General features: G+C 35.2%; 1 long non-coding RNA gene across 2 annotated transcripts; it reads right to left on the bottom strand.

Annotated features, from left to right (window-relative positions):
- Positions 1-4,682: 4,682 nt before the first annotated feature.
- LOC121051517 lies at positions 4,683-5,458 on the bottom strand. 2 transcript variants are annotated; one of them, XR_005805945.1, is made up of 3 exons: positions 5,221-5,458; positions 4,955-5,116; positions 4,683-4,821 (listed from the first exon to the last, which is right to left on the bottom strand). It is a non-coding gene; the product is annotated as an uncharacterized LOC121051517 (long non-coding RNA). The 2 variants fall into 2 exon arrangements; XR_005805944.1 differs by having other exon boundaries at positions 4,955-5,453.
- Between the last annotated feature and the right edge of the window lie 11,211 nt (positions 5,459-16,669).

Below are 16,669 nucleotides of genomic sequence, written 5' to 3'. Positions count from 1 at the left end.
GTGATTTATCTTCACTTTAGTAAATACCCTTTTGTAACTTGTAGGGTTAAAGGTCCAAGTATTTCATCACGTTTCAAATATTCAATTTCATTGGAATTGCCTATTTCCAATTTGGCCAATAATATACTTTGTCGACATTCATGGTGAAACGTGGTATAGCATCCATACAGCCTTTAAGATTTTTGGTAGCTACCAAATGTAAATTATCATCGATGATCAACAATCATAGATCCCACACATTCTTATATGCATGCATTACCTATAATAAGCTTATTGATATTGGGTACCCATGCCACTTCTGGGGCATACATTGTCACTTCCAGGACAATCATCTCTCATAGATGAATTATGTAGAATGTGGATCTTTTTACGTATAATCTAATGTTGAGCACTATAGGGCTTGTATGATCTTCCCTTTTTGGGAGTTTAAAACTTTAGACCTAGTGGATATAATCCACACAAATTCACGCTGTTCTTCAAATGACAGTAGTCTTTCCTCCCCCTAACGGCGGGAAGACTGTCTTATTTTGACCATGCTCAGAAAGATGCATTCAAAAATCTATCACTTTCTTTGGAGTGAAGATGTTCATTGGATGGTGGCGAACCCAAACCAAGTTTTAGGTCAAAAATGTTTTGTCTAGGAGCATCAACCATATTGATTTATTATTGTATAACTAAGACATCATATCATAATGGCGTACTTACACCCTTTGTATGTGTAGCCGCCATATTAGGAGTTGTGATATTGTTTAATGACATTCTCTTCAGGAGAACCATGTCAATCGGATACACTTGCATCCCACAAATCAAATGGAATCTACATTGTTTGTATTAATATGGTAGGTCTCAGGGACATTAACCCAAGCAGATGCCTCCGTATTTAGCATATAATTTCGTCACTTTCTTTTATCAATTCACTAGTTTTGATATTGCTCAAAATCAAAATGAGACGGTGGATAAATATCTCATACCAATTCATATCGTTCTTCAGGAACAATATTTCTCCCCCTCATTGCAAGAGGATTGTCTCATTAAAGTGACAACTCGCAAATATGTAAATAAACAATTTGCTTGTGAGTAAGATTAGCAATCATCAAACTTGTAAGTGATTCCATGCAACATGGTATACAAAAGATGACGTAACCGGTCATGCCAAAATAGTGTATTTGGTTTAAGGAACTTCAGGTTCATGACATCATATGCCTTAATTTACTGCAGAAAATTCGATACAGTATATATCTGATGGCATAAAGTCTTCTCCAACCATATAGTAAGCAATTAATGCAACAATATTTCAAATTCGGTAACATGATAGTAGCTCATTTGGAGCCATAGATCAAGATCTAATACTCTTGATATGGTTGTTACCTTAGCTTCAGTAAACATTAATTGTGAAATACTGATAATTGGAATGGACCAACTTCATTTTGAACTGCTGGCCAAAATGATATACTCGAAAATTTTGAGTTAAAGACTACAATCCATAATAAAAAGTGACTTTATCACGTGGAGAACCTCAAGTTCTGCGTCACATATAAATCTGTAGTCATAAAGAGGAGGGACTTCAGACCCTCATATAATTGGAGATCTAAGAAACTTGAGGTTTCAATTTTTCAATTTATAACAACCTCTTAAGGAACATCAGGTTCCTAGATAATCGGATTCAGAAACATTTAGTTTCAATAAAAACGCAAGAGGTTACAATAAATCTGAGGAATAACACAATAGTGCTTTCAAGTTGCTTATTGTAAGCAAAAGACATCAGGCATGTGAGATGAATTTCAATGTTCTTACTAGTCAATGCAATTTAATTTGACCAGTGCCCTTTCGAAAGTGGCTTGATAATCATCTACCATATAGTGTACCATATGCGACACATACCCAATTTACAATTTCCTCACATATGTGGATGTTAGGACAATATTTACATTAACTCTTGATTTTTCTCTTGCCATGATCCACTTCTGGTGGCATTTCATGGTATAGTCATGTCAATTGGCTTTCTTACTATACAATGAGATCTATGAGACGGGGAGATTATATATCTCTAGTAATATTGGAGGCACAAAATGCAAAGGGACAATAATATGTGCTCTTCTAGAGTCATCAATCAGATATGTAAGATCTGAGATGATTGTTATATTAGCCTCATAAGCATAAGCTTTAATAATGTTTTCTAGACACCATGCATAAGCATTGTCTGAAAGTCACTCAAAACATAAGTTTGAAGATGACACAAATCAAATTTGTAAGAATTGAACGATGGATCTCATAGGATATACACGAAGCTTCTGGTCCGTGTTATACAATTAAAACATGACGTTCAATTATTCTATTGTTGTTTGATGTAGATTAACATCAAATGCATTTTGAACTTCTGGCCAAAATAATATACTCGAAATATCGAGTTTAAACTTCATGACCATAATGAGTGAAGGACTTTAGATGGTCATCTAGTTAGGATGATCATTGAGGAACTTCAGGTCCACATGTAATTAAGGATCAAGGAACTACGTACAGGTTCTGATCTCTTTTAATTACAAAATCCACGATAACAAATTTGGGGTATACTGATACTCGTTTGTCATAAACCAACGGTTAAATATCTGCTTACTATTAAATTGGTGTCAAAATAATCCCCTCAAAGCTTTAGGTTTGAGGTTGACCCAGATTAAAGTTGTTCAATAAGTTGTCCATATGCTCGAAACTTAAGGCTCGAGTCTGCACAATTAGAACTTCAGGTTCTAAGGTGGAGTGAACTTATGGTATAGTAATTAATGTAAGAAAATAGTAAGAATGCTTTAGGCAATCATAAAGAAGAATGTATCAATTAACATACGAAAATTCACTCGAAACTTCTTGTTCAAAATGGATATAAAGTTAAAATAAATCATGTGTAATCGAAGCTTCAGGTTCGAACTTTTTACTATTAGAACTGCTGGTTCTAAAATTTCGTATGTTGAACTTCAGGTTCAAACAAATTTTGTGCTCTAAACTTCAGCTCGAGGTAAATGAAGTGAAGTTTTATGTTCACTTTTTAACTAATTTTTATTTTGTACTCGAAGCTTCAGGTTCGAGTTTTTACTATTAGAACTTCGGGTTCTACTATGTGGTACTTTGAACTTCTGGTTCAAATAACGTACACTCGAAATTTGGAGGTTTGAGATATCAGACTGCTGGTACGTATAAAAAAATTACTTTAATGAAAGAAAAGAAATTAATAGAATGAGAGCAAATAAATAAATAAAATAATAATGGAAACTTCTGGTTCCGTTAATGAAGAGAATACTCAAAACGTCTGGTCTGGTTCATGATAATCTTCTATCTCTCTTCAAATTGTACAAGAATGTAATATTGTCTTCTGGACAAATTCTCTTTATAAAAAAAATGTATAGTCAAGAGGCTTCTCACATTGACTTGGTGTCCATCCTCGAACTACAGCTTTGGAGGTGGTTTGAACCCCATTATCGAAAAAAAAAAATTAGAGGAACTTCAGTCCCTCTTATAATTGGGGATTAAGATGAGTTTATATATTCGATTGTATAGCTCTGAGGATCTTCTGGCCCTCGTAATTGTATAAACTCTTAAGGGCTTCATGTCACAATTTTCCAATTTACATTTCATGACCCTAGAGGAACTTTAGGTCCCCATATGATCAGGGATCAAGCAACATGCGATTCTAATCATTGGATAATTCTGAGGAACTTCTGGCCCTCGTTAAGCTTTGAGAAATTTTCATGTTGCAATTTTATCATTATGCAAATCTTGAGGAACTTCATGCCCTCTGTAATCGGATCAAGAGACTTCAGGCCTCGATCTATTTTGATTACAAAAATAGATAGTTCACCACCATATCAATTTTCCAAATTGAATGAAAGAAGGTGAATCAAATGGCCAAAACAAATAAATATATACCTGAAATTCTTTCAATTGAAAGACTGAAATATGCACCGTATATATGTATATGTATATGATTGCGTAACTGGATTATTGAAATTCCTTATAGCCCACGAGATTATAATACTGACAACCATATATGTAAAAGTGAGTTTGCTATACCAGTTTATCTAATAGATAAAAAGAAGAAGAATCAAATTGAAAGACTCAATTTAAAACATATATACCTTATTTACTGGTAGTTGAAATTTCTCACCGGTAAATATCACTGAAGGTCTCGAATATGCAGAATAGCTTGTAGGTATAAACAAAGGAGATAACCATGGTAAGACTATATCGTTAATATACTATGGCGTAGAGAATTCCATGCACCCATTACTAGCAAAAAGAGCTATACACACTGATTGAAATCAGTGTGTATAAAACCTAATAGCTACTGAAATCTGTATGGGAAGCCCAATGGCTACCCTACACTCACAGATACTACGTCTGTTCCATTTGGTGTCGTGGTCTTTGGTCTTCCCCCACTGATAGAAAAATCAGTGTGGATTATAATAACGGGACCCACCACTTCCCAACTCTATGCAGGTCCATCAAATCAATGATAAAAATATATATTTGTAGAATGCATCAGTGTGAATTGGCATAATATTAAATAAATAAGTCTGACATTTCATCAGTCCAATTGTATTAAAGAAAATAATTTTACCAATTTTTTGTTTTAATAAAATCGTTTTTAAATTTTAATACTTCTGATTATTTCTTTTATTCCCAGATCCGATTCATCAACAAACATAGTCCTGGCATATCTTCTGGTTCAGTAGAATCCAATTCAAAATCCAAATTGTTATAAGAGGTTGTTGGAAGATCTTCTAGGTCAAAATCTCCACCGATGCCGTAACCAGTCTTCGGTGTAAAGCATTACTGAACACAGAAAGACATGGATTAAGAACTTCAAACTTTGGTAGAGAATACCCAATATGACCATAAATGAAAAGGAGATTATCAAAAACTGAAACTGTTAAAATTTAAATCCAATAAACCCAACGAATCTTACTTTCAATGGATAGATTTGCTTGATTAGAAATCATCCATGCCATATCCCAATCAGCATAGATCTGCTTACTGAAACCAATTATCCATGCCTCCACCTCCCATTTCTACTCACAATGATTATGCAAAACCTAGATCTCGTAAATATTTTCATAAACCTGCACATCTAAAGCAAACCACAACAAATAACAGGAACCAAGAACATTAAAAACAATTCAAGATCCTATAACAATTTGAGCAGAGTATCAAGATAAGGGATCAAGTAAAGACCTGATATCAATCTATCTTTTTCTTAATTTGGGAATCGGATTTGGGTTCGAAGACATTAGAGAGAGGAAGAAAGTCAGCCAATCCACTATGTTCAACAACAAACTAGGCATGATTCCACAGAGACTACTCTGACTGGTTGTTTGATTAGGAGGACATGAGACTGAGATTGGGATAGTTGAGTATTTGAAATAGGTTGTGGAAAAAGAGAGGAGATATCGGCACTTGAATCTAATTAAATATCATAGCAGATGGGAAGAGAGAGAGAGAGATAGTAGATAAATGCAGAGCAGATGGGATAGAAGAAAGAGACAAGTGCAGAGCAGATGGGATAAAGAGAGATAGAGTAAATAAAGTTTTTCGATTTTTTTTTTAAATAAAGTGTTCACACTGATTTATGTAAGTATTTGTTTAGTCACACAGATTTTTGTAAGTATTTGTGATCTACACTGTTTTTTGTGAGTATTTGTTTACTTACACGGATTTCTGTAAGTATTTGTGATTTACACTGATTTCTGTTAGTAATTGTTATTCACATATTTTGTTTCAAAATTCTTTCTGATAAATCTTTTAATTTTGGGGAAAGAAATAAAATTTTTCTACGTATAAAACTGTTTAATAAATTATATTTTTGTGATTACACATAGATATCTGTGTGTAAAAACTTTGTTACAGATATCTATGAGTATAAAGTTATTTGATAAATTATATTTTTGTGATTATACACGAATATCTATGTGTAAAACTTTGTTACGGCTGTCTGTATGTATAAAATTATTTAATAAATTATATTTTTGTTATTATACACAGATATATGTATGTAAAAACTTTGTTACAGATGTCTGTAAGTATAAAATTATTTAATAAATTATATTTTTGTTATTATACACAGATATCTATGTGTAAAAACTTTGTTACAGATGTCTGTAAGTATAAAGTTATTTAATAAATTAATTTTTTTATCACACACAGATATCAGTGTGTATAATATTTCTCACATATATCTATATCTATTAAATATTTATGACACACGGATATCTGTGGAAAACATAGTTTCACACAGATTTCAGTGACAATATTGTCAACATGTGCTCATGTAGGGTCCAATAGATATTTCCACACTGATATCTGTTGCTAAAAACTAAATCCCACAGATTTTTTATCAGTGTTAAAGTCAATAGGTTTAAAATCTGTGTACAATGTCATTTTTGCTGGTAGTGACCCATCATAAACAGAGTAGATATTATCATGGCAGACATATGATCATCAGACTACATATGCCATTATAAGATATAAGGAATAGCAAATATATTGATTCACTAGTGATTATATATGAGAGACAATAAACAAGTATATATTGCAAATAAGAACAGAAGCCCGTCCAATTACAGATGCATAGCTTGCAATTGTATGTGAAAAACTACCTTACTTTGATCATTCTTTTCAAACGTGCTGATTAAAAACTCACTGATATACAACATGTACATATAATGAAAATCAAAAGCATAATCAATTTACTAGTGGGCATAGACATCTTGTCTACTTAATTAAATTAATGAACCCAGTAATATATATAGCTAACAAGAGAAGCAGATTGCACAGTGAATGGAAATATTATATTAGTATGCATATCAAATAGTCAAATCGAAAGACAAATTAAACTCATAGATCAAAGTTAAGGTCAAAAGCAACAAGCTTGCACCAAAAACTCTAAGATCATCATGGAGTCTAAAAAAAAAATAGAGCAAACGTGCTGATAACGTGTTATAAAGTAGGAAGAAGATGAAGAGAGAATAGTTTGGGGAGAAGTAGAAGTGTTCCCATTCAGTCTCATTAGCCTCCTTTATTTAGAGGTAGAGTTTACATCAAAGTACATAACTAATGAGTATTTACGTGGACAGCCACACAAATAATAATATTTACAACAGATACTAGTGTTTTTATTTTTGTTGTTGCACATTAAATACTTTGCAATTGCATGGCTCAGGTCACTGCACTGAGACTGGAAAGTTCTCATTAGCTTCCTGTTTCTTTTACTGTATAGAACCTTCAAAATTATATATCAGAAGGTGTTAGTAACTTGCTCCTCTATTGTGTAAATTGAATTTTTGGAGTTTTTACTTATGGAATAAGTTGTGGGGAAACCTGAATTGTTCTATATATTTACTATATTCAGAATGAATACTTGCAGTATCATCTTGTCAATTGCCGACGTATAGGATGAATTGGGAGGGATCCAAACATGAATCTTGAGATTGCCAGTTAGAATCTTGTAGGCAATTTTGAAAGAGCTCTGGTTGCTCAATTTGTCTCTGAACTAATGTAACGTACACTTCATGTTGAATGGAATTGATGATATTTAGAAAAATTTTCATGATCCACGCTTCACCAAGGTTGTGGACAACACTCCAGGAAATGCCAGATGAGAGTTTCCAACTTCTGATTCTCTGGCATTGAATTCTCTGTTAGTTGCTGGTTATCCGGTTAAAAGTCTTCTATATTGTTTATAGTTAATATAGTCTTAGACATTCGTACTTCTCAGTAGTCTAGGTTAACTTGATTAGTCCATGTCCTAAAGAATTGCACTTGATTTGATTACTTTACATAATTTTTCTTCCTCTTTTCCCCTAGTTTCGCCACTGTATTAGTTTAGACTACCATATGACAATATCAGGTGTTGATTTGAGACTATAAAATAACTACAGTCGCATACACAAATTATTATATGCAAATAATACTTAATGAAAAATTATTGTGTGGCCTTTAAAGAGTAATTTGTTTTCTATATCAAGGAAGAGAGATTTCTACTAAAATTTTATTAAAAATAAACTAGCCTCTTAACACACGCTCACGCGTGTGTCAATTGACCTTTTTTATTTTTTCATACTTTATTTGTGTCTATAATATTTTGTTTGAGTTTTTATTAGTATTTCTAAAAAAAGAGTTTGTTTTAGTAATTTATGTAAAAAATGTTTATTTTTTATGAAATTATAAATACCTTTTTGTTTAATAAGTAATATTTTTTAAGGGAAATGATGAAAAAGGTCACATTAGAATGTGAAATGATAAAAATGTCACCTAGTTTTCCACTTGATAAAAAGGTCCATAATAAATTGTTAGTAATGTTAATTTAGTCCTTATGAATAATAAAGTGATGTTAAAAAAGGTCAGTTTTTAAATTTGTTGATTCCCATTCTGCCCTTAAAGCTCAAATCTTCTCTTCATTTTGATTCCTCTCTCCATTTTGATTACGACCCCGTTGGAGCTTTCTCTCCGAGTCGACCATTACCAATCTCTCTCTCTCTCTCTCTTGATCATAGGTTTTAGTCTCCGTGTCTCGGAGCTTCCATTACTCTGTTCGTCTTCCTCTCTGCGTTCAAATTTCAGTGAGCGAACAATGGCGGCTATGGCGAACGACTTTCAGGATCACCGGAATTTGAAGCTCGATAACCTTCACGACATCATCTACCTCAAGCCGGTAATATTTCAGCCTCGATTCCACCGTTTATCTTTGGTTTGCATATTTGGCATTGTATAGTGATGAAATTGCTTAATGCTTCTCGAAGTTTGCCACCCCAACCTCTTCACCATAATCGACCTGTTCTTTCACTTCTCACTGCGCACGACCTGATCTGTTTTTCGATCGACGACCGGTGCCGGAATCTCATCTTCAATCTAGGTACGAACGTCTAGGTATGGATCAGTATTTTAAATGAGATTACGTAAATGCATCTTGATATTGCTTGCTTCGAATCGATAATTTGTTGTTTCCGTGAGCTTTGAATACTCAGAACTCTAGTATTTTGGGAGACTTCCCAAGCAGTTAGTAGAATTTTCAACTGAGATGGAGAAATTCGAGGTTCAGGTTTTAAGATCTGCGATGGTAGTTGACTTTGATTTTCAAAGATTTGAGGAAGGATTTGAAGAGAATTAGCAGTTTTGTGTGCTTTGATATATAGATTTGGTTCTGTAACTTACTAATATGTGATCTTATGATTAACTTCTTGTGATTCTCTCCTCACTAATAGCTTGTTGACTAGAAAAAGTAGACTGTAGAGGATTCACAGGAGAGATATCATCACTAATAGTTTGATTAGTGAAACAAATCCTTTACCACGACCCTGCTGCACCTAAAATTGATGTCTGCTGGTGCATATTTCTGAATGTTTCTTCTTTGGCTATGTAAACTCACTTTGAATAGCCTTCTGAGAATTGCTTCATGTTCCGAATACATCTTGATGCATTTGTTTGGTTGTGTTGTGTGAATTTGAGAAAAAGTTGGATTTGCTTATTTTATATAGTGGGTCTGAAACAACCCAATTTTCAATTTTTGCTGAATTGGGTTTTCCCTGCATAATGCAAGCGGCCAAGAAAAGCCTAATTTGTTTTTTCATGTCCTATTGTTTCATGATTATTTTTTTGTTGTTATATAATGAACTCAGTTTTGCTAATGACTTGAGCGTCTATGTGAGTTGGTTTGTTTGGATTATTGAGTAGCTGATGGACTTCAAAATCTATACTTTTCTTTCATAAAGTTCCATATAACTGGGGATTTCTAGCTCTTGTAATTATTTACTCCATCACCTGAGGTCTCGAGTTCTAATACCCCTGCACCCTAGTATTGCTACTAATCAAGTTGGCGTTTGTAGTTGTAGTTAACTACCCCCTCCCTCAACATTGTCAATTAGCAGGAATAAAAAAGTTGAAATAAATAGTTGTACATATGTCAGTCCTACACTTATGAAAGCTCATTGAGCCTTAACCACATCTTAGTCAGATTATTTTACATTTGGCCTTCAGCCATACATCCTACAACTACTAACCTGAACAAAGTTCCTAAGAATGAATGACGAGAATACATGGATACTCGAACTTCATTCTTTATCATAGGAGCCCTTGCAAATAAAGTAAAGCATATTCTGCCTTATAGTTCTAACGAATATAGATATACTTGCATATCATCAACAGTAATCCTAAAACAAATCACTTATAAACATATGGTAGTGTTCACTTTTTGACAGATAGTGGAAGTCTATTCCCAAAAACGTGCAAGAAAGGCAACTGCATATCATAGAGCTTTATCCATTGCATGTAAGGCAGTTCCTACACTGAATATATACATGTCATGTACATGTCCTGGATGTCTGGTACTTGATACTGATAGCATTGATTTAACTCCATTCAATATTATAAATGAAGTACCCGATTAATGTAAATGTTATATCATTGTACCTTTTATCTGAAGCTTGATGTTTGAATGAATCGTTGGATCAGATTCATTGTGTCTTCAACTCTGTTTTGTTGTGGAGGGTTTATTTACAAGACTCAAGTTATGGGAAAGGTAGGCAGTTTTCTGTTACCTTTAAAGTTTTTTTCAGCTTTTTAAAATACTCTCACTTTTTCAATGGCTCTATAATATCTCTCTATTTGATCATGTGCAGCGTGGTATTGATGCATTGCCTGGCATGACAATTGTATCTGCTTACTTAGAAACTGTGAGCATTACCAACATAATTTACATAGCAAGTACCAGTGATTATTGCCTTATGGCTTGTATATTACCTAATTGCTTATGGATGCGAGATTAATGAGCTTAAGTTGGCTCATCATAGACATGTTGGGCATCCTTACCTGTAGTTGTACCTAAGAGATCAGCATATAAATTCTTTATCATATTTCTTGTAATTGTAAGATGGAGATTCTTTTGACGAGGCTCCAATCCTTGGACAAATTAACCTTGCCAGGCATGGGGAACTGAGCTCCAGTCAGGACCCAATTTTGTAGCAATCTGCAATAGGGTTTAGCACATCATATCTAGATTTTCTAATGGTGTTTTGGGATACAAATATAGGTGAGTGGAGCAGGGCAAAGCTACAGCCGAGCAGAAGATCTTAATAGTTCCTTTGCCAGTGAAGCTTCTTGGGAACACCCGCCTGCTTCTTATCAAGGAACGCAGAGGCCACCAACTGAAAGAAAATATGGTGCAATTTGAACGTTATGTACCTGTGACAGTGAATTTCAGCCAACTTGTACTAGTATGACATGCGAGGGTTTTCAAATTTTAGAATCTGTTTGTCTTTCCGAAACGAAATCTCATAGCACGGTTATGTAAGGTATGTTGTAATATCAAGTTACCAACTGAAATCAATGTAACATTGGCAGTTATCTGATGAGTAGATGAGCTTTCATTTTAACATCTGTAAAATTTAGTTACTGATCATTTTATGGAATTCATGCTTTTGCAGTGGCTAATTATATGATGAGTCACAAGTTAATAGCCAAGTCACTGTTAATCACATGTCACTAACTAAGTAACTGACCATGTCACTAACAAAGTAACTGTCAGTAGCGAAGTCACAAGTCGATAGCCAAGTCACTGTTAATCGCATGTAACTAACTAAGTAACTGACTATGTCACTGACCAAGTAACTGTCTGTAGCCAAGTCATTGTTAAATCACATGTCACTAACTAAGTAACTGACCATGTCACATTATATGTCACTAACCAAGTAACTGTCAGTGGCCAAGTCACAAGTTAATATCCAAGTCACTGTTAATCACATGTCACTAACTAAGTAACTGACCATGTCACTAACCAAGTAACTGTCAGTAGCAAAGTCACTGTTAATCACATGTCACTAACTAAGTAACTGACCATGTCACTGACCAAGTAACTGTCAGTAGCGAAGTCACAAGTTGAGACAGTTACATGGTCAGTGACTTGAGACAGTTACATGGTCAGTGACTTGAGACAGTGACATGGTCAGTGACTTGACCAGTGACTTGAGACAGTTACATGGTCAGTGACTTGAGACAGTTACATGGTCAGTGACTTGAGGTTAACAGTGACTTGACCAGTGACCTCACTAACTAGGGACTTGGCTTGAACAATGACTTCACTGGCTAAGGATTAACAGTGACATGTCTAGTAACTTAGCCAGTGACATAGCCAATGCTAAGATGAACAGTAACATGGCTAGTTACTTGAGGTTATGTGACATGGCCAGGGATTGATAGTGACATGTTTATAACTGTGACATGGCCAGTAACTTGGCAAGTGATATGTGATTGACAGTGAGTGATCAACATTGAACATGACTGGTGACCTAACCAGTGACTTATGGAGTTTAGATATATTCAACCATTCATTGTATAGGAACATGGCAAGAGAGAATACAAGATCCAAAAAAAGAATAAGGCATGAGAACTCAAACGCTATATCGACAATAGTTCTAATAAGTAATAACCACAATATCGTCCCACAACGGAAATCACCACACATCACTCTCATACATATAATAAATAACCTCCACAACAACACAACCACAATTTAAACATGAACAAAGTTATTGTTTTAAAGAGAAATAAGAAATAAAAATAAAATTCCCCGAATGAGTCAGAACAACATTAAGGCGTCTAGGTAAAGTCCGATGCTCATGGACTTCATCTCATCCAAAGCAACAAGGATATCAATCTCCCTTTCGAATCCAAGGTTCTGTTCTCCAAAGATTTCATGGCATCTCCCATTTTTTTCACACTCCCTCTTCTGCTTCTCCTTATCCGCTTCCTGAAAACAAAACAACATATACAAATCGAGTCATCAAACAGCATAACAAAACCTGAAAACAAAAAAAACATTTAAGAAGCACTATGTTTCAAAATCAACACTCAAATAAACCTACTTTCCTACCATAATTATTCTAAATTTGTTTACCAAAACAAAAATCAGCAACAATGACAAAACAAAAAAAAGAATCAGAAGAAACCCCAAAAGCTAAAATTGACCAACCTTGACCAATCTAGGATCAAAAACCACATCAGCCCCGTTCTGAAAAAATGCCACTGATGCCCTAAAAATGGCATTGACGCTCTGCAAAGCTCCTATAACCGAATTGTGGTACCTCAGATGATGTATTAGCCAATCCAAAGGCTGCCTCAATTCGAACTCTTGAGAAGGCCTTGGGATCAAAGAACAAAACTTCATAAAACTACACTCCTCATGATACATGATTCCACAAGCTAATATAATTATGAAATTGATAATACCTTGGAGTCAACAAGAAAGTTATGTAGAGCATTAACTACACAAAATGTAAGCTGAGGTAAGGACTCAAGCATTGCAATTGCTTGTGCCTGAGCAGCAACATCATTGTCCTTCTCCAACAGATTAATCTGATAGGGCAACCACCATAAAATAATCAATGACCAATACATTAATCTAACGTGGAAGAGAAATAATCGATTAAGCATAAGTATCAAGGTGATTAACCCACATGTCTATAACTCCATGAAGCATGTAATTAAAATCACCACATCTCATATGTACCCACATCTGTACATGCAGGTTGATTAAAATGAATTTCAGCAAGGTATTCAATACAAGATCAAAAACATGACTAAATACATCCCAGGTGTGTGATGGTTCTCCTTTAGTAGAGGCGCATTTCAAACGTTGCCTTACCCTTCAGATTCTCATCACAGTCTTACATTCTCAACACAAAAGTGAACTCTCAATCCAAGCAAATCACATATGAAAAGCATTGCATTCCACAGTTCAAATTCCCAGTCTAATAATATGAAACAAATTCAACAACAAGCTTATACTCTTAACAATCTCTCAGACCGTCGGCATCACCAGTCATGGTGAGTAACAATAAAATATACCTTAGATCAACCTTGCCAAAAACAGCGAATAAAGAAAAAAAAATTGCAATATTTCCATGAACAACTTCACAAATCATGTAAATTTTCAACTAATTGAAACTATAGGAAAAGTAATTCTTATGATAGTAGAGATAATGAAACCAGAAATTCAATCAAGTTTACAAACCTGCGGGTGTTTTCTGTTTGCGAAGATGAAACTCATGGCGTGGATCGGAAAAACTCAAGACGTCATCGGCGACGGCGAATCGGGTTCTGAGGCCGCGGCGGCTTTGCGATCGACGACAGTGACTGCAACTCGAGACTCGGCCTGTATTGATCTTATCTCTTGATCGAGTTGAGTTTCCGGTATGGCGACTGGTTCACTTCCGGCGTCGCTCCGCTCATGGCGTCGCTACTCGTGGAGTTGTGGCTCCGCATTTCGAGCGTGACGATTCCGACGGACATGGCTGGCTCCGATCACAGAGAGAGAGAGAGAGAGAGAGAGTAATGGTCTGAGTCCGAATGGAGAAGGGTTCAGACAGGCAGGAGGGAGAGAGAGAGCCGCGGTGGCAGTTTTTGTAATTAAGTTCAACTCTAGTGGTAGGTTGTAAAGTGGTGACCTTAATTATCATGGAAACATTTGTGTATCCTGAATTATAATAAGACACTTTAAAATGACCTCTTTTATCATTGGCCCTATTTTTTATTTAAACTGCCAACTCCCCAAAAAAAAAACTGCCATTGCAGTTAACAAAACGTTTAAAATATATATATATATTTTTTGTAATTTATTCAATTCAGTTTGCTATTATATTTACTATTTTATCCTTCATTTGTTAAATTATAGATTTTTAGACCATAATCAAAGAAGGGCAATTGCAGGGTTTTTGAAAATTTAACCATAAGCTTTATTAGCTTAATTAATGCTGATGTCTTACTACAAAATCAAATGTTAAGAGTAATTTAGTATCAACTCACATACGACTAAGCATCAAACTTGATAGTCTCAATTGTGAAATAGAGAATTATACAATTAAACAATTTTTTTTTTTGAAATAGGGCCAATACGGCTGCCCTCAAGCCTTGACCATTAATGAAACCTCAGAATACATAGGGGGGGGGGGGGGGGGGGGGGGAGGGGGGGGACATGATACCTAAACCCCAAAATACAATAAGCATAGAGAGAACATCCTAGATTAAAACCGGGACTCTCCACAAAATCTATGTATTCTAACAAGCACCAAGTAGCGAAGAGTGCATCATTGGCTACTCTATTGGCTTTACAAAGGTGGTGACATACTGGAAAGATTTTGCTCACACGGAGCCATAAGTTACTATTACTATCAACTTTCCCACTATGTTGCCACCGAAAAACAATTTCGGTGACACTAAGTTTCATCCTGCCACTAGGAGGTTGCGACCATTTGGGAACTCGCCACCAAGCTTGTCACGCCCCTGATTTTACACACATGAAAATAGATATATATAATCTCATAATTATACATGCGTGAACGTTCAGTCATCAATACAAAATACCTGGAATCTTTTTCCCTTTAAACCAAGTACATATTGATGCCCTGAACCCTCAAAGTTAATATACACTCGCACCATAGAGTTATATATTACATAAGCTTACGAATTAAATTGTCAACAACAAGATAAAACGTAAATGCTCCTCAGAGCTTACTACAACGGAAGACCAAATAACGGTAAAGTCACAAAATTTGCTTCCTACCGTTTAGTTGCAAGTATGCAACCCCCACTTCAGCCACGATTATCCTGACCTGCAGAATTAACCCCTACACCGTTTGAATGGTGCACCGGGTTGCCACACAACAAACCCGGTAAGCTTTTGCAAGCCCGTATGAGTAACTCAAACCCCACACAACTCACACCAATCACGAGAATAACTCACACAAATCACGTTTAAATCAATAAACAAACCACGGGATAAACCCACACAAATCACGAGATACCTCACACAAATCACATTTAAATAAATAAACAAAGCACGAGATAAACTCACTCAAATCAAGTTTAAATCAATAAACAAGTCACGGGATAAACCCACTCAAATCACGTTTAAATCAATAAACAAGCACGGGATAAACCCACTCAAATCACGTTTAAATCAATAAACAAGCACAGCGGACAGACTAGAGCTCTAACTGATCGCATTCACTAACCCGGCCAAAGGCGTGAAGTCTCGATTTTCCCACCCACGATCCTTGACTCGTAAGTCTCTGGACCCGCGGTATAAATAACAAAACATTAAAGGAGTCACAATGGACCCAAAATGTTACACGAATCTAGAATGAAAGATTCCCCGTAATTGATCCCTATCAATTACTCCCGGTACAAGACCCACATTTAAACAAGCCACCCGCGAACTAAAATGTTCCTCAAAAACACAAATCACAACGCTTTTCAAAACAAATCGAAATCAACATTTCCACAATAATTTGTTTTCCAAAAGCCACATCCCAAAACAATAAAAACATCATTTCATGCATTTTGTTTCAAAATCCACAAACCACCAAAACATATATATTTCACGTAAATATATATATACGTAGTCATCCGCTTAGGAATGCCTACTACTACCAACTATAGTTTGCAGTTAACTAAATAACTCTCAAAACAGTATGGTGAACCCGTTCGTGAATGAACTTCGTGAGATTACTCACCTCAGAATCCCGCTGCGTCTTCTATACAGAACCGAACTAACACTATCACCAACAACTCGTCCAATTCACCTTTAGAAGAACCTAATCACCAATGATCTCAATCAGTAACGATTCACATTTGA

The sequence above is a fragment of the Rosa chinensis genome, chromosome 2 (assembly GCF_002994745.2).
Source record: "Rosa chinensis cultivar Old Blush chromosome 2, RchiOBHm-V2, whole genome shotgun sequence".
Classification (NCBI taxonomy): Eukaryota; Viridiplantae; Streptophyta; class Magnoliopsida; order Rosales; family Rosaceae; genus Rosa; species Rosa chinensis.
Note: the sequence above shows the minus strand (reverse complement) of the source record. Positions and strands in the feature narration are given on the sequence as shown.